The following is a 15,494-nucleotide window of genomic DNA, read 5'->3' as shown; positions in this document are numbered from 1 at the left end:
AACCCCAACACTCATGGCTTCTTCCAGCAACTCCGGACGTGGCACGGAGACAAACACCACTGGGGAACAACTTCAAGTCCCCATGGTGTGCGTCAGACAGTTCACCATCCCCCTTTCAGTGGATGGGATCCCCAGCTTGAATGCGCCACAAGCAGTGGCGCCCGTAAACCTTCCTGCCATGAGCATCCCCTTTTCTCTCCCTATCGAAACAACCTTTACTGAACCAACTGCTGTTCCCCTAGCAACCAGCCAGAACCAGTTGGACGACCTGATGCAATGCATGCGGACAATGCAAGCCCAAATGCAACAATTCCAGCAACATCAGCTCCAGCAGCACCAAGTATTGCACAACATCTCTCAGTATCACTATCAGCAGCAATTCCCCCAACTACCTCTGAACCAACCACTACTTCCACCTCGGCACCCTGCTCCGAAGCCGGTTAAGGCCTCCCCTCAGGGTGGACGCCCCCACCAACGAAAAGCCTCCTGGCCCCAGAACCCCCCTAACAGCCAGGCCTCATCCCCAGGCCGAAGGGAAAGAAAAATCACCCCCGCCTCGCAGCTCGTAGGCGGGTCAGGAACCTTGCCCGCAAGGTCAGCACCTCGGCGCTCCAGACCCGAGTTCCCGCTCACAAAGAACCGATTCAGTGCCCTGGCAGCAGACCACCAGCATTCCGGGCCCATCGAGATCAGCAACACAGAGGCCAGCAGCGCCAGTACCAGGCCCACTCAACAACGAAGGCGCCGACGAAGTCGCCGAACTGTCACCCGTGTCCTACCCGAGCTCAGAGGTAAGGAAGAAACGAGTTTGGACGAGGTAAAAGCTGCCTCGATTCTCTCAGTTCCCTCCCCCCTCGCATCAGAACTCCTGGCAGTCCCCATACCCAGAGATTTCAAGCTCCCACCTTTGGACAAGTATGATGGGTCCTTCGACCCCAACGACCACGTTGATGCTTTCCAGTCCCAAATGCACCTCGCCAGGGCCAGTGAATTATGCATGTGCGTGGCCTTCACCACCATCTTCAGGGGGGTAGCCCGCATTTGGTACAGGAACCTGTCCCCCAGGTCGATAAGATGCTAGGCCCAGTTCGTGCAGGTCTTCACCGCACACTTTGTCACCAGCAAGCGGTGCCCCAGATTAGAGGAAAGCATCTTCGGAGTAGTCTAGAGAGAAGGAGAATCCATCCGGTGCTACATCAAGCGGTTTAATGAAGCGTGCTTGCAGATACCGCAACTAGACCCCGCGGTGCAGCTCGCGGCGGCCAAGAGAGGAGTAACGCACAAAGAGTTCAAATGGCACATGGTAGCTAACCAGCCCGCAACCGTGGTCGAATTTCTCAAGCTCGCGGATAAGTTCATGATAACAGAGGAAGAAATCAACCAACGGACCAAAAGTGGGAACGAGAAAAGAAAGAGGGAAGGCGAGCCCTCCAACCCAGTCGACAGAAAAAACCCGGCCCGGGAGCCGAAGCTGAACTAGTCGTTCCGAGCTCCCTTAGCAGTTCGGACGGATTACACGCCGTTAAACACGAGGCGGACCGAGATCTTGATGACGATCAAGGATGCCCCATACGTAAAGTGGCCACCTCGCCTAAAGGGGAATCCGAACGAGAGAAATAAAAATTTGTACTGTAGTTTCCATAGAGACCACGGTCATAGTACCGAACAATGTAATAATCTCCGGGACGAGATAGAGGGACTCATCCGTCGCGGATACTTGAGGAATTTTGTACAGTATGATAATAATAATAACAAAAGGCAGGTCGGCAAGGGGAACACAGAAAGGATGCCCCCGAATCTAGCAGCAGACCAGCCGAACCGTTGCAACGACAGCCTCCGGAAGAGAGGCCAGTCCGAGGAACCATCCATGTAATAGTGGGAGGTTCAGTGGTAGCAGGGTATACTTCGGCAGTGGCCCGGACGTCAGTTCGCGAAGTAGCCCAAGAGGAATAGAACCCCCCAAAGAGACCGAAGACTGAAGAGTCGATCTTCTTCACGAAAGACGATGCGCGAGGGGTCCACTACCCCCACGATGACGCGCTTGTCATAAAACTGAGGATCAGCGACTTCGAGGTCAGGCGCGTACTCGTGGATTCGGGCAGCTCGGCGTACATCCTCTTCAAGTCAGCATTTGACCAGCTACAGTTGCAGAAGAGCGAGCTAAAGCCCGCGAACACTCCTCTGGTAGGCTTCAGCGGAGAGTCAGGCCCTTCAGAAAAATAACAGTACCTATGGAAGTCGGCACATGGCCTTGTGCGGTCAGACTCAACCATGATTTCCTGGTGGTCACGACCCCTTCCCCATACAATGCCATAATAGGACGACCAATTACGCATATCCTACGGGCAGTGGTCTCCACATACTATTTGGCAATGAAGTTTCCTACAGACTTCGGTGTGGGGTTAGCACGGGGCGACCAGCTTGAGTCCCGCAAGTGTTATGTTGCCGCCCTGAAGGGAAAAACCAAGGCGGCCGACGACCTTGAACTGGAGCGGCCCACGAAGCAAGGCGAGGAACAAGCTTCGCCCATAGAGGAAACGGTCGCAGTCTCGAGTTCGGCTACAGACCCAGCTCGCACACTACAGATCGGTGCTTCTGTCGAGGAACCACTACGAACCGAACTAGTAAGTTTTTTACTTCAAAATTTAGATATTTTTGCCTGGTCCGCGGCCGACATGCCCGTATTGACCCCAACTTTATAACTCACAAACTTAATATTGGCCCTGTAGTCAAACCCGTTAGATAGAAGAAACGCAACTTAGCCCCAGAGCGTTGGAGGGCAGTCGACGATGAGGTCGAAAAGCTCATCGCAGCAGATTTCATAAGGGAAGTTCATTACCCGAGCTGGGTAGCCAACCCAGTGCTGGTGAAAAAGGCAAACGGCAAGTGGCGCATGTGCGTCGACTACACCGACCTGAACCGAGCTTGCCCGAAAGATTGCTTCCCCCTCCCCAAAATTGACCGCCTAGTGGACGCGACCTCGGGACATGAGTTGCTAAGCTTCCTGGACGCCTACTCGGGCTACAACCAAATCAGGATGGACCAGTCCGATGAGGAAAAAACCAGCTTCATAACCGAGTTCGGCCTGTACTGCTACAAGGTCATGCCCTTCGGATTAAAAAATGCCGGGGCGACCTTCCAAAGACTTGTAAATAGGCTGTTCCGGCCCTTAATTGGCACAAAAATAGAATGTTATGTAGACGAGATGGTCGTCAAGATGCAGTTTTCACAAGAATTAATACAAGACTTGGATTCTGTCTTCCAAATCCTGCGTCAATTTAGCATGAAACTGAACCCTAACAAATGTGTCTTCGGTGTCACATCGGGCAAGTTCCTAGGGTACATTGTCAACCGGCGCAGTATTGAGGCTAACCCAGACAAGATAAAGGCCATCCTAGATATGAGATCACCCCGGAAAGTAAAAGAAGTTCAAAGGCTAAACGACCGCATAGCTGCTCTAAGCCGCTTCATGTCCAAATCAGCAGACCGCTGCCTACCTTTCTTCAAAGCAATCAAAGGCAAAGGGTTCGAGTGGACCCGAGACTGCCAGCTCGCGTTCGACGAGCTAAAAAGCTACCTCGCTAGTGTGCCAACCTTAGCCCGGCCCAAGGAGGGCGAGGTCTTAGAACTGTACCTCTCGGCAAGCGACGAGGTGGTCAGTTCGGTACTAATAAAAGAAGTAGATCGGGTCCAACGACCCATCTATTATGTTAGTAAAATTTTGCAGGGAGCAGAGACAAGGTACCCGCAGATAGAAAAGCTAGCATACGCACTGGTGATAGCAGCTCGGAAACTCCGCCCATACTTCCAGGTTCACACTGTCATCGTCTTGACAAACAAACCTCTGAGGCAAGTTTTACTCAAGCTCGAAGTTTCCGGTCGACTGACGAAATGGCCCATCGAACTTAGTGAGTACGACCTCCAATACAAGCCACGAAGTGCTATTAAGGCCCAAGCCTTAGCAGATTTTATCGCTGAGTGCACGTTTAGCCTCGAAGCCCCTGGGCCGGTCGAGCCCGAGATCCCCAGTTCGGGCGAGCCCGGAGCTCCCAAGCCAATAGAGTCTGAACCCCGTGAAGTAGCAGCCAGTGTGACATCTCTCCTGGTTAGGCGAAACGCGAACTAGGATGAGGAGCCCTGGATCCTTCACGTAGATGGCTCCTCGAACCAGTAGGGCAGTGGGGCTGGAATAGTGCTACGCGGCCCGAGCGGCACGAAATTGGAATACGCACTACGCTTTGAGTTCGCGGCATCCAACAATGAGGCAGAGTACGAGGCACTGATAGCCGGGCTGAACCTAGCGCACAAGGTAAGAGCAAAGCACGTAGTTATCTGCAGTGATTCCCAGCTCGTGGTCAACCAGGTTACGGGTGAATACGAAGCACGCGAGCTCACTATGATTGCATACTTGGCAAAAGTAAAGGAGGCTCTGCTTAACTTCCAGTCACACTTCATCAGGCAAATCCCGAGGTCAGAGAACACTGAGGCCGACACCCTGTCCTAGTTAGCCAGCACGAGTCACAACACAATGAGAACCGTGTACATAGAGGACTTACCTCGGCCCAGCATTCTCGGTAGGGCAGAGGAGGTCGCTCCTGTCCTTGAAGCAGAGCTGAGCTGGATCGACCTACTCGCGAGCTTCTTGCTAGATGGAACCCTCCCTGCAGATCGCAATGCAGCCAAGAGGGTGCAGCGCCAGGCAGCCAAATACATCATAATAGACGAATGGTTGTACCGACGGTCCTACACGCTCCCCTACCTGCGTTGCTTGCGACCTGCCGAAGCCGAGCTCTTACTCCGTGACACTCATGAAGGTCTGTGCGACGGACACCTGGGGGGCAGAGCCCTCTTCTAAAAGGCACTTCGACAAGGATACTACTGGCCAACGATGAAGGCAGAAGCCGTCGAGCTCGTCAGAAAATGCGACAAGTGTCAGAAGCATGCCAATATCCACCATCAGCCTACTGCCGACCTCAAGTACCTCACCAGTCCATGGCCCTTTGCACAATGGGGCATCGACCTCCTAGGGCCATTCCCGCTAGCAACAGGTGGGAGAAAGTTCCTAGTGGTGGCTGTAGATTACTTCACAAAGTGGATAGAAGCTGAACCTCTGGCAACAGTCACAGCCCGAATCATACAGAACTTCCTTTAGAAGAACATAGTATGTCGCTTCGGGCTCCCTCGGGTACTGATCTCCGACAATGGCAAACAGTTCGAGGATATCAAGTTCCAAGAATGGTGCCAAGATATGGGAATTCGTCAGAACTTCACATCGGTCGCACACCCGCAGGCAAACAGTCAGACAGAAGTAATGAGTAGAGCCATCCTCCGCGGACTGAAAGCACGACTAGACCGAGCTAAAGGGTTGTGGGCGGACGAGCTACCAAGTGTTCTATGAGCTCACCGAACTACGGAAAAAACCGCCACGGGAGAGACCCCCTTTAACCTCACCTACGGCACTGAAGCGGAAATCCCGGTGGAAATCGAAATACCTACACTACGACTAGAAGCATATGACGATCAGACAAACGGAGATGAGTTATGCACCAACCTAGACCTACTGGATGAGGTAAGAGACCTCGCGTACATCCTAACAGCGGCCTACCAGCAAAAAGTTGCTCGGTACTACAACGCCAGAGTAAAGAGGCGGAGCTTCCGCGTCGGCGACCTGGTTCTCCGTAAGATCATGGTACCCGAACCCGGCATGGGCAAACTCGGACCAAATTGGGAAGGACCTTACAGAGTAAAGAAAGCACTCGGGGGGGCATACGAGCTCGAAACCTTAGAGGGTAAGCAAGTACCCCGAGCATGGAACATCGTCAACTTAAGGCGATACTACCTATAGACCACCAAGCGAAGTGGATAAAATCGCCACCAAAGCCTAAGGGCTAGGATGCTGAGCTAACGAAGGAACCTCGGCATAGGCAAGAAAAGAAAGCGAAAGGCGAAACGGAGACAACGAACTAATAGGGACATCAACATCTCAGAGATAGTTAACACCATACGTTCAATTCCAACACTTAACCAAAAGAAAAGTCATTCCATTTCAAAATAAGGGAGTACATTTCGAAAAAAAAAATTACAGGCCCGGAGCTACTTCTTCATTATTGGAAGGCACTTCAACGATACCCGAAGGCCCTGCCTCGCCCTCGGAATCTGGCTCACCATCAGCAGCATTGGCCATCTCCTGAGTTATGCGCGAAGTGGATATGACACTGATATCGAGCTCAGGGTACGTATTCCGGATCATCCACCGGCTTAGCTTGAAACCCCTTCGGTACGAGTCCACCATTAGGTCGTCAAAGCTCGGCGAGGCGATGCACTCATCAACAGCCTTCTTTTTGGCATCTTCAATACCTTGAGAAAAGATCTGCGTCCTCTCCCTAATGTCCTCCTGAAGGTATTCGACCTGATGCTGCAAATCCAGCCTCAGGTCCGCCATGTGCTTCACTAGAACTCCCATGGCCTCGGCATCTCTCTGAGACCTCGCCTACCTGGCCCCTGCAGCACGAGCAGCCGCCTCAGCAGCTCGGGAAGTCATCTCGGCAGTACGAAGAGCCTCTTCAGCAGCTCACACCTACCTCGAGCTCCTTTCCACTTGGGCCACCAAGGCATGGATAGAAGAGTTCACCTACCAAAAAGAAAGAACGAGTGATCAAAAGAACGATAGCAAGGAGGATAAAAGCAAAAGAGCTCGATAAAAAGTCTGACTTACCACCATGGCATGAGTAACAGCATGACAGGCCACCTGATGCAGAGGGAGATCAGTCCACGCCGCAACCTCCTCGTGGAAAATGGCCTCCTTACTCTTCTGAAGAGCGTAGGTCGGCGACAACACACTCCTGAATTCCCCTGGGGCCCCCGAGCCCGAGGGCCCAGCTCGCGTATGAGCAGACCCAGAGTAAGCAGGAGCACCAGAGTAGGTGGGAGCCCCCGTGTATGTAGTCTCAGCATACGGGCCCCCTGTCGCTTCTTGCATTGGAGGAGCCATCTCGCGCTCCCTAGGCAGATCCTCTGATGGGTAGTCTGGTACCTCGGGCTCCGCATCCCGGGGCAGTTCGGCGTGAGTTCGCTTGGCGACTCGCTTCCTCCTCTTCATGCCTTGAAACAAGTGCCCACCACGAGTCCTTCCTGAGTCCATCACACCTGCAAAAAAAAAAAAAGAGTTCAGCATCAGAAAAAAGTAAGAGACAGAGCAAAATAGAACCTCTAAGTAAGGAACCTACCCGAATTCAGGCCGACCGCAATGAGCTTGGCCTCTGTCAAATACTGTTGGCACTTTAGCCCAAGTCGCGCCCATTGCCGGAGGCCCTTCACCGTCTCTTTGTCAAGCGTAACACCGGAGTCAGGGGCGGCCATCCCCCACCCGGTCTGAAACGGCCACCCCAGCACACTTCGCACCCCGAAGTAGTCCCGCTTTCATGCCGGGACCTTGTTAGGAAGTTCATGTAAAAGCTTAAAACCCAGGCGAGGAGATAGGTAATACGCATGCCTACACCCGGGGAGGAGACCCGCTTGCTTCTTAAGCATTAAGATGGAAGAGAAGATCTCCAAGTCTAAAGGAAAGCCCTGTTCGCAAAATAAGGAGATTGTCCCCACCAAATTACGAATGGAGTTCGGGTGAAGCTGGCCGACAGTAACGCCGAAGTGATTCAAGACCTCGACAAGGAGGGGATGGAAAGACCGAGAAGCAACAACACAGATCAAAGCCAATCCGACGGCCCGCAGTCGCGCTGACCGCACGTCCCCTGAGACCGAGACGTGATTGGCGCACGTCTTTCTGAAACTGACAAAGCGCCGGCGCACGTCTTTCTGAAACTGACAGAACGCCAGCGCACGTCTCCTCACATTAAAGGCGGCAGCAGCACGTTTTCAAAATTTGAAAAGACACCCGCTATCACGTCTCCCAGCAGTGCGCTTTTTGAATTTTTGAAATAAAGCGCGCGCTGACACGTCTGTCGGCATTTGTAGGCAGGTCGGCGCGTTTCCCGCCTTTTGGGCGCTCGAAGAAACCCAAAGAACCCTGACAACGCACCTCGCGCTATCAGTCAACCGAGATTCAAAGTACGAGACAAATCCACCTGCCACCTTGCGAACTCTCCGCGCCAAGGCAAGACCCTTAGCACGAGGAGTGGGGGGCAATTGATGAAGGAAGATTTGGCCTGACCTCGTAATCACTCAACACGTGGCAAAGGCAAACAGCTCGGTACAACAGCGCGCCCAGGGCGCGAGCACCAAAGGGAGGAACTAACAGTCCGAACTCCCTACCAACAGTCCGAACTCCCTACCAGCAATCCAAACTCCCTACAAGGAGCCCGAACTCCCTACAAGGAGCCCGAACTCTCCCTTAGGTCCTGAGCCTCACACAAGGCAATGACTCGAACTGGCCCGCCTCATGGCAGTTCGGGACACTCCCCTATCCGAACTCAAGACTTCACTTCGCTCACCACTCCAGCACTTCGCCTCCAGGACGCCGAACTGAACAAATGTACCATACCTGACACCGAGGAGGTCCGTATCCAAGGGCGGCGCACCTGACTGACTTGGGATCTGACGCTTGACAGCCGCACTTCAACGGCCACCTGCCACCGTCATCGCCAGTTGCAGAGACGGCTCCGACAAAAAGAGCAGTGGCGGTTCTGTCCAGTAGAGGGGATGACACCCGAACTAGTAGGAGCCCAGAGGTAATCATACCCGACCTGACAGAAGCTTAGAAGTGAGTGCACGAGGTGGTTATAAAAGGCTCCCTACCCCCCAAGAACAAGGTATGTGAACTTTGTGCCATCTGGTTTTATCTTGCCTTTGAGAGAATTCTAACTTGAGCTTCGGAGCATTCATACCGGGTTCCCCCCAGAACTTCCTCATCTTCTCTGTTTCAGGCTCCCTATAGCTCCGTTCAGAGACAAAATCATTGACAGCTAGGACCAGCCAGATTGCACACCATCAATAACCTTCTCACTTCTTTACACGGTGCTTTCTATCACCAACAACGAGGCATAGTGGAAGCCTGGAAGGTGTCTCTATAAGTATAAATACACACAGATCGACTTCCCCCGACAGTCCTTGCCTCTTGTCTACGTACTTTGTTGCTATGCAGGCTTTACATTCACCTATTTAATTAATAATATACGACGACCATAGATAATAAGCTATGTGAGTTGACTCATGAACATGTGCCCACTTACCATCTTTATGCAAACATAGGGTGTCCATGCAACACTTAAGTATGAATTCATGTTTTATTTTACAATACAATTGTTCTATATTAGTATGTTTTATGATCCATTTAATAATATTTATATAACAGCTCTCAGTTAAAACAAAAACTAATACAAATGTATTACTTTGCCTTTGCATTTTATTAGTTATCTGGCTTAGTATAATACATATTTCAGGCCGGAGTTACAAATGATCATCTCTAACCTCAGTTAATTTGACATTTGGGTTAGGGTCGATGTTTTCGAACCATTCAAGCAACCAGTTTTGTTTTACCTCAAATTTGGCATTTAATTAAAAACCGTTGAATTAGTCAACGAACTGTTGATTCAGACGGTTTAACCATTAAACCATTTGACCCAGACAACGGTTTGTTGTAAAGTTTTAAAAACTGAGAAATCTCATATTTGAGATTGAAAAATGTCAGATTTGAGATTGAGACAGACTGAGACTGAGAAATCTTAGATCTGCACAGATCTGTCTTTTTCACGTGAGATGGTGAGAGAGAGTGAGATTTGAGACTGAGAAATCTCAGATCTGCCACCATCGTCGTCGCTGTCGCCGTCACTGTTGCCGCTGTAAATCGCCATCGTCGTCGCCATTGCAAGCCTACAACCTGCAATTCTCCTCCTCCTCCTCCTCCTCTTCTTCTTCTTCTTCTTCTTCTTCTTCTTCTTCTTCTTCTTCTTCTTCTTCTACTTCTAAACTCTCAATTCAGCCGACAATTTTCTCAAATCTCTCTCATTCAAAGTTTCAACCCTTATTTTCTCTTATATAGTATGCATTTTACCCTAATATTCCAATCTAATGGGTAAGATGTTCAAACCGTTTAAACCGGACAGTCAAACCGCTGACCAAGAAACTGGTGACCAGAACTGTTCCATTTTCGGGTCAGTTTTTAAAACCTTGGTTAGGGTCTGTATCCGTCGTTTATCATTAGTTTACAAATATAAAGACATATAACATATTCCAAGAAAGGGACACTTCCATGGAAGCAAGGCTGTATTTGGTTGGAAAGAAATGGAGGGGAAGTTGAATCAATAAAAGAAGAGGTTTCCTCATTTTCCCTTTATTGTGGTTTAATTTGAAAAGAATGCAAATACAAATATATGTACAATGTATGTAAAACATAAGGCTCAATTTAGAAGAATTATAAATACAAATATATACAAAATGCAAGGTTTTACACTACACATTTGTATTTTTACTTCTTCCCAACTTAGCCTAAGCCCAAGCTATTTTCAAACCTTGTACTAATTGTATATGAGCTCTTCCCAAACTGATCAGAAATGTTTATAGCTTGTTTTCAAATTCATTGAAAGCCCACTCTAAATTTTAGAAATGATCTCATGCATAAGTTGAGGTATGAGGCTTCACGCTCCTCTGCTCCCATAATAATCTAAGCTGCCTTCCTAATATTGACTATTTGCATTTGCTTGTGGAAGTATTGCATCGATTATCGATATTTCATCATTACATCATTTTGATTCCATATACTCTCATCTAAAAATATTCATTAATTGTTTGTTTGTGGCTTGATAATGTGACGGGTGATGATGTAGGAGCTGAGGTGGACGAGTAGCAAACAATGTTCTCATGAGTTAGATGAGCTTAAGTACATTCAACAACCTACAAGCAAAAAAAGTCAAATACCTCAAGGTGGTTCCCTAGGGAGGAGCACTCCGATGCCCAAGTGAATAGGGGGAAGATGAGGTCGGTTAGGCTGGGTGTGGAAATGAGTTGGTCATAGTCAAACAGTGTTGAAAAACTTAAAAGAGCAAGAGTACTAGCTAGAGAGGTAGAAAGCTAGAATGTCAAAAGCTGGAAGAGAGCATATCTTAGACAGTCCACTACTTATATATAAGGGTGAACATTTAGTTTATTAGGTTAAAAATTGAATCAAATAAATCAAAATTTTAAAAATCAAATTAGAAAAAAAAATGAAAACCAAATTATAGAAAAACCGAAATAACCAAAATTAAAAATTTTGATTATAAATATTATAACATGTAATATATAATATATAATATATAAACTATGTTATATATTATATATTGTATATTGTATATTATATAGCAAAGTTTGATTTTTTTTGCTAATTGAATTTTTAACTCTAAAAATCAAAATTAAAACCATTTTTTTTTGTTTGGTCTTTTGGTTTTAACCGTATAATGCTCACCCCTACTTATATAACTGTAGGGGTGTCATTATACTCCTCACTTCTCGGGACACATGGTATGATCTAAGGTAATTTCTAACCAAGGTTCCAAGGGCAATTCTGCGCTCCTCACACTGAAGAGGTTGGATTGAACTGACTCTGGATCTCCTGCCCACAAGAATTCTGCCCATGTCTATCCATAAAATACTATCCCCGTGTATTGGCAACATCTCTCTATATATAATACCATATAGGAGGATAAGACATTCTCTATGTGTGACTGAGATGTTATGTGGATAGACTTGGGCAAAATTCTTGATGGACAGGAGGTCAGGACTCGATTGGACTTCGTGTCTGTAAATAGGTCCGCGGGATGGCATGACCCACGTATTTGTCCATATAGGTTGGACTGGGCTGGTTTGGTGGTTGAGGGGCGTAAATGTTTCAAATCCATGATAGAGGACTACGGCATAACATCGTGATGAATGGAGAAATACGGATGCATGGCAGATCTTGTATTCTATGCAGCAGGGCTGCTTGATGATATATTTGAGTTTGTGGAGAAAATGCCAATAAACCAGTGTGATTGTGTGTCGTATGTTTCTTTCTTTTTTTGTGTGTCGTATGCTTGGAGCATGTAAAATACCAGGGTAACAATATAACATTACTCTAGCAAGGTGAATCATGAATTACTTAATTGGATTAGAGCTAAGATATAGTGGGAATTATATATTATTGTCCAATTGTTATGCGTCAATAGGTGAGTGAGAGAATGTCAAACAAGTATGGATATTGTGGTAAGGTCATGTTTGGGAATGCTTATGTTAAAAATAAGTGTTTATTTTAAAAAATAAGTATTTATTTTATATTGAGTGTTTGGTGATTTTTTCTTCAATAAGCACTTATGACTTTTTTGTCATTCATTTTCTTTTAAATTTTCAAAATATTCAATCCAAAAGTTCTATTTATAGTGAGAGTCAAGAAGAATTCAGTGTTTATAGTTAAAAGAAGACTAATCGTAAGGAACATTAATATATTCTTGATTGTAAAAAGTATCAACAAATCTTCTGATGCTATTTGCTGTCTTGGTTTCACGTTTGATATTTGCCATCCTAGTTCCCGAAACTAGGACTTAATGACTGGAATAATTTGTTATACTTTCATCAGTAATTCTCAAAAAATGAAATTCCTTGATATCTTTTCCATTTTTTCTTTTTATGTAGGTCTCATCTGTACTCTAAAAATAAGTTTGCTTCCAACCTTGATTTGTGGCGACAAGAGTGCTACAATTGTTTCTTAGTGTGCTGAAAAGTAAGTAGGCAAACACGATATCTGCAAAAGTAGAGGAATCAAATATGAGTAAATGGTGTTTTGTAATTAGGACCTTAGAACAATAAAACTAAGCCAACTGTGAGCTACACTTAGGCTGCATTTGGCCTTCCTTATTTTAAGCACTTGTTTCCTTTTTGCAGTTAAAAACTCAGTATTCAAAGGAGCATTTTAATTGCAGAAAAAAAGAGATAAGTCATTAAAATAAGGAATGCCAAATGCAATCTTAGCAAAGGGATAATGGATTCTATATAGAGTTTTGAAAACCAAAATCTTATATGTGCTTGTCCTTGTATTTATAAGATCCAAAACGTGTTCAGAGACAAACTATGAAACTAATATTTTGAGGGTGAGTGATTTTCTCAATTTAAAAGGACAATGAAACGTATACATTCTCAAACAATATTTTGAGCAAGATGTTGTGGATTAGTTAACACAAATCAAGCTTAATACTGTCCTTACCAGAGACAAACTAATTTGAAGAGGTTAAACACACATGTATACACAGTGAAATCAGCCTACAAGTCTCTTCTCAAATCTTAATCTGGACCTTCTATACAAGTAATAAAATGGAACACCATTTGGAAAGCAAAAATACCTTACAGGTTCCAAGTTTTTTTGTGGAAGGTGTATTGGGGTGGAGAGTGCCAACAAAAGATAGGCTAAAAAAGCCTAAAATTCTTGAAAGGAATTGATGATGGATGTGTTCTATGCCAATCAGAGAAGGAATCTTTAAACCACTTATTATTCAGATGCCCTTTTGCTTGAGCAGTATGGATGGAAGCGCAAATTGGGTTAAACCCAGAAATACTTAAAGAAAGCTAATTCATGAAATAATAGAGTGGCAAGATGTGAAACTAGCAAGTTTACCAAAGCAACAGAAACAACAGCTGGTACAAAGAACAATAGTAGCTATCAGATTAATACGGGATGCTCAAAACAGGAGATTAAATGAAAATAAAGTCACCCATCCTAAGTTGGTAGTGTCTGCAAATGACAAATATATACCAACCCAAGCATATAAAAAAGGAGAGTTTCATCAGAATGCTATTTCTGAGAACAGAATTCAAACTAGAATGTGTTTGTACATGGATGGCTCATACATCTAAGCTCAATGAAATGTAGCTTTCAGTTATGTTTTAATCTCAAATACATGTAGGGTGATTGCAGCTGTAGGATTAGGATACCTATACAAAGATTGAGAAGCCTCTAAAGCAGAATGGAAGGCACTTATAGCAGGGTTGCAGGAAGCCAGAAGGAGGGAGGTTACTGTTTTCACACTACTGCCCGATGAACTAAGAATATTCAAGCTTTTAAATAGAGACTTCAGTGTGTTCTGGACTGAAAAGCGACTGTTAGATGAAGTGCAGTCCCTACTAACTCTTAGTATTGTAATGTTTGTTAAGTAAATAGATCTTTAAATAGAATAGCTCATGATATAGTGTATCAAGTATCTAAGAAGGGAATTCTCATCAATTTCAGCCCCCCATGGAGGGTATGGATGTAGCTCTCTTTAATAATACAAGTATTTTCTGTTGTTTTGCCAAAAATAGAAAAAGGAAAATCGTCACAAATCAGCAATAGAACCAAGTCAGATCAGTTGTATAGTATTCCTAAACATACCCGTGTACCCTGTTTCCTATATGTAATGATAAATGCCTCTGATATAAGGGAGAGTTTTTTTTTTTTGGCAAAAAAGAGGAATTCATTAAAGCAGAACCATATTACAATGCCATCCGTGGTTGGATGCAAAAAAGAAAAAAGAAAAAAAAACTCCCTGCTTATTAGCTATAAGACGAGCCAAATTGATATTGTTCCTTTCCCTGCTTATATGCATCAATTAACAATATACAAAAAATTGCATTGTCCATTTGATTTCTTCAAGAAGTGCCTGATGCATCATCCATTTACTGCTGTTTGAGTATATACTATCGTGCGAATCCCAAAAGCACGAGCCCAGCACAAAGCTCTCAAAATAGCCCAGCCCTCGCTTGTTCTGGGCTTTGTGCTTTACATTTTTGGCCTACTGCTGCAAGAAAACAGTCATCAGGTGTCAATATAATATAACCTGTAGCAACTTCAGAGCTAAAAACGAAAGATCCACCCACAAAGATTTTAGAAGCATGCCGAGGATGGTCATTAACAACAACAACAAAAAAAAAAAAAAACAGTCTCTGTAGCGCCCATAGTTACATTACATGTTCATCATTTGAAAGATCATGCAGTTGATAATTTTGTGCTAAAAAGTTAAAATATGAGAGAAGCCTTTGAGGATTTGGAGGGACGATACTATGAAAGATTTGATAATACTTGAGCTATCCAATATTTACTTATGAGTCATCTTCGTGCTCATTTGTCAGATGGGAGATACCGAGAGTCCATTGCTGAAGCAGATTCAGCATTGTCATTTCGGGAAAGGAGTCAGGTTAAAGCCAATAATCTGGATATTGAGCGAGCGAAAGCACATCTAAACAAATAGATGGTACTTTGTTTCCTTCCCTGCTCCACATAGAATGCAACTACCTTCTTGAGCAAGATCTTTGGCTTTAGGAGGGAGACCGGAGACCCTCCCAAATCAGTTTATAAACAAGCAACTTAACCCTTTGGCCTTTGGGGCCCAGCGGAGTAAAAGTTTTCAAATGGTTGGCCATTTAATAGTGCTATCTGCTATGACAGGAGTCACGAGAATGTAAACTACCATAGGCTGATTTTTTCTTACCATAAATATTAGACCATTTTTACTGGGCTCCACAAAAAGCCTATCCTTCACTTCTACTAGTCTACACTCTAC

Source organism: Nelumbo nucifera, chromosome 3 (assembly GCF_055504915.1).
Source record: "Nelumbo nucifera cultivar China Antique chromosome 3, China Antique-T2T, whole genome shotgun sequence".
NCBI lineage: Eukaryota > Viridiplantae > Streptophyta > Magnoliopsida > Proteales > Nelumbonaceae > Nelumbo > Nelumbo nucifera.
Note: the sequence above shows the minus strand (reverse complement) of the source record.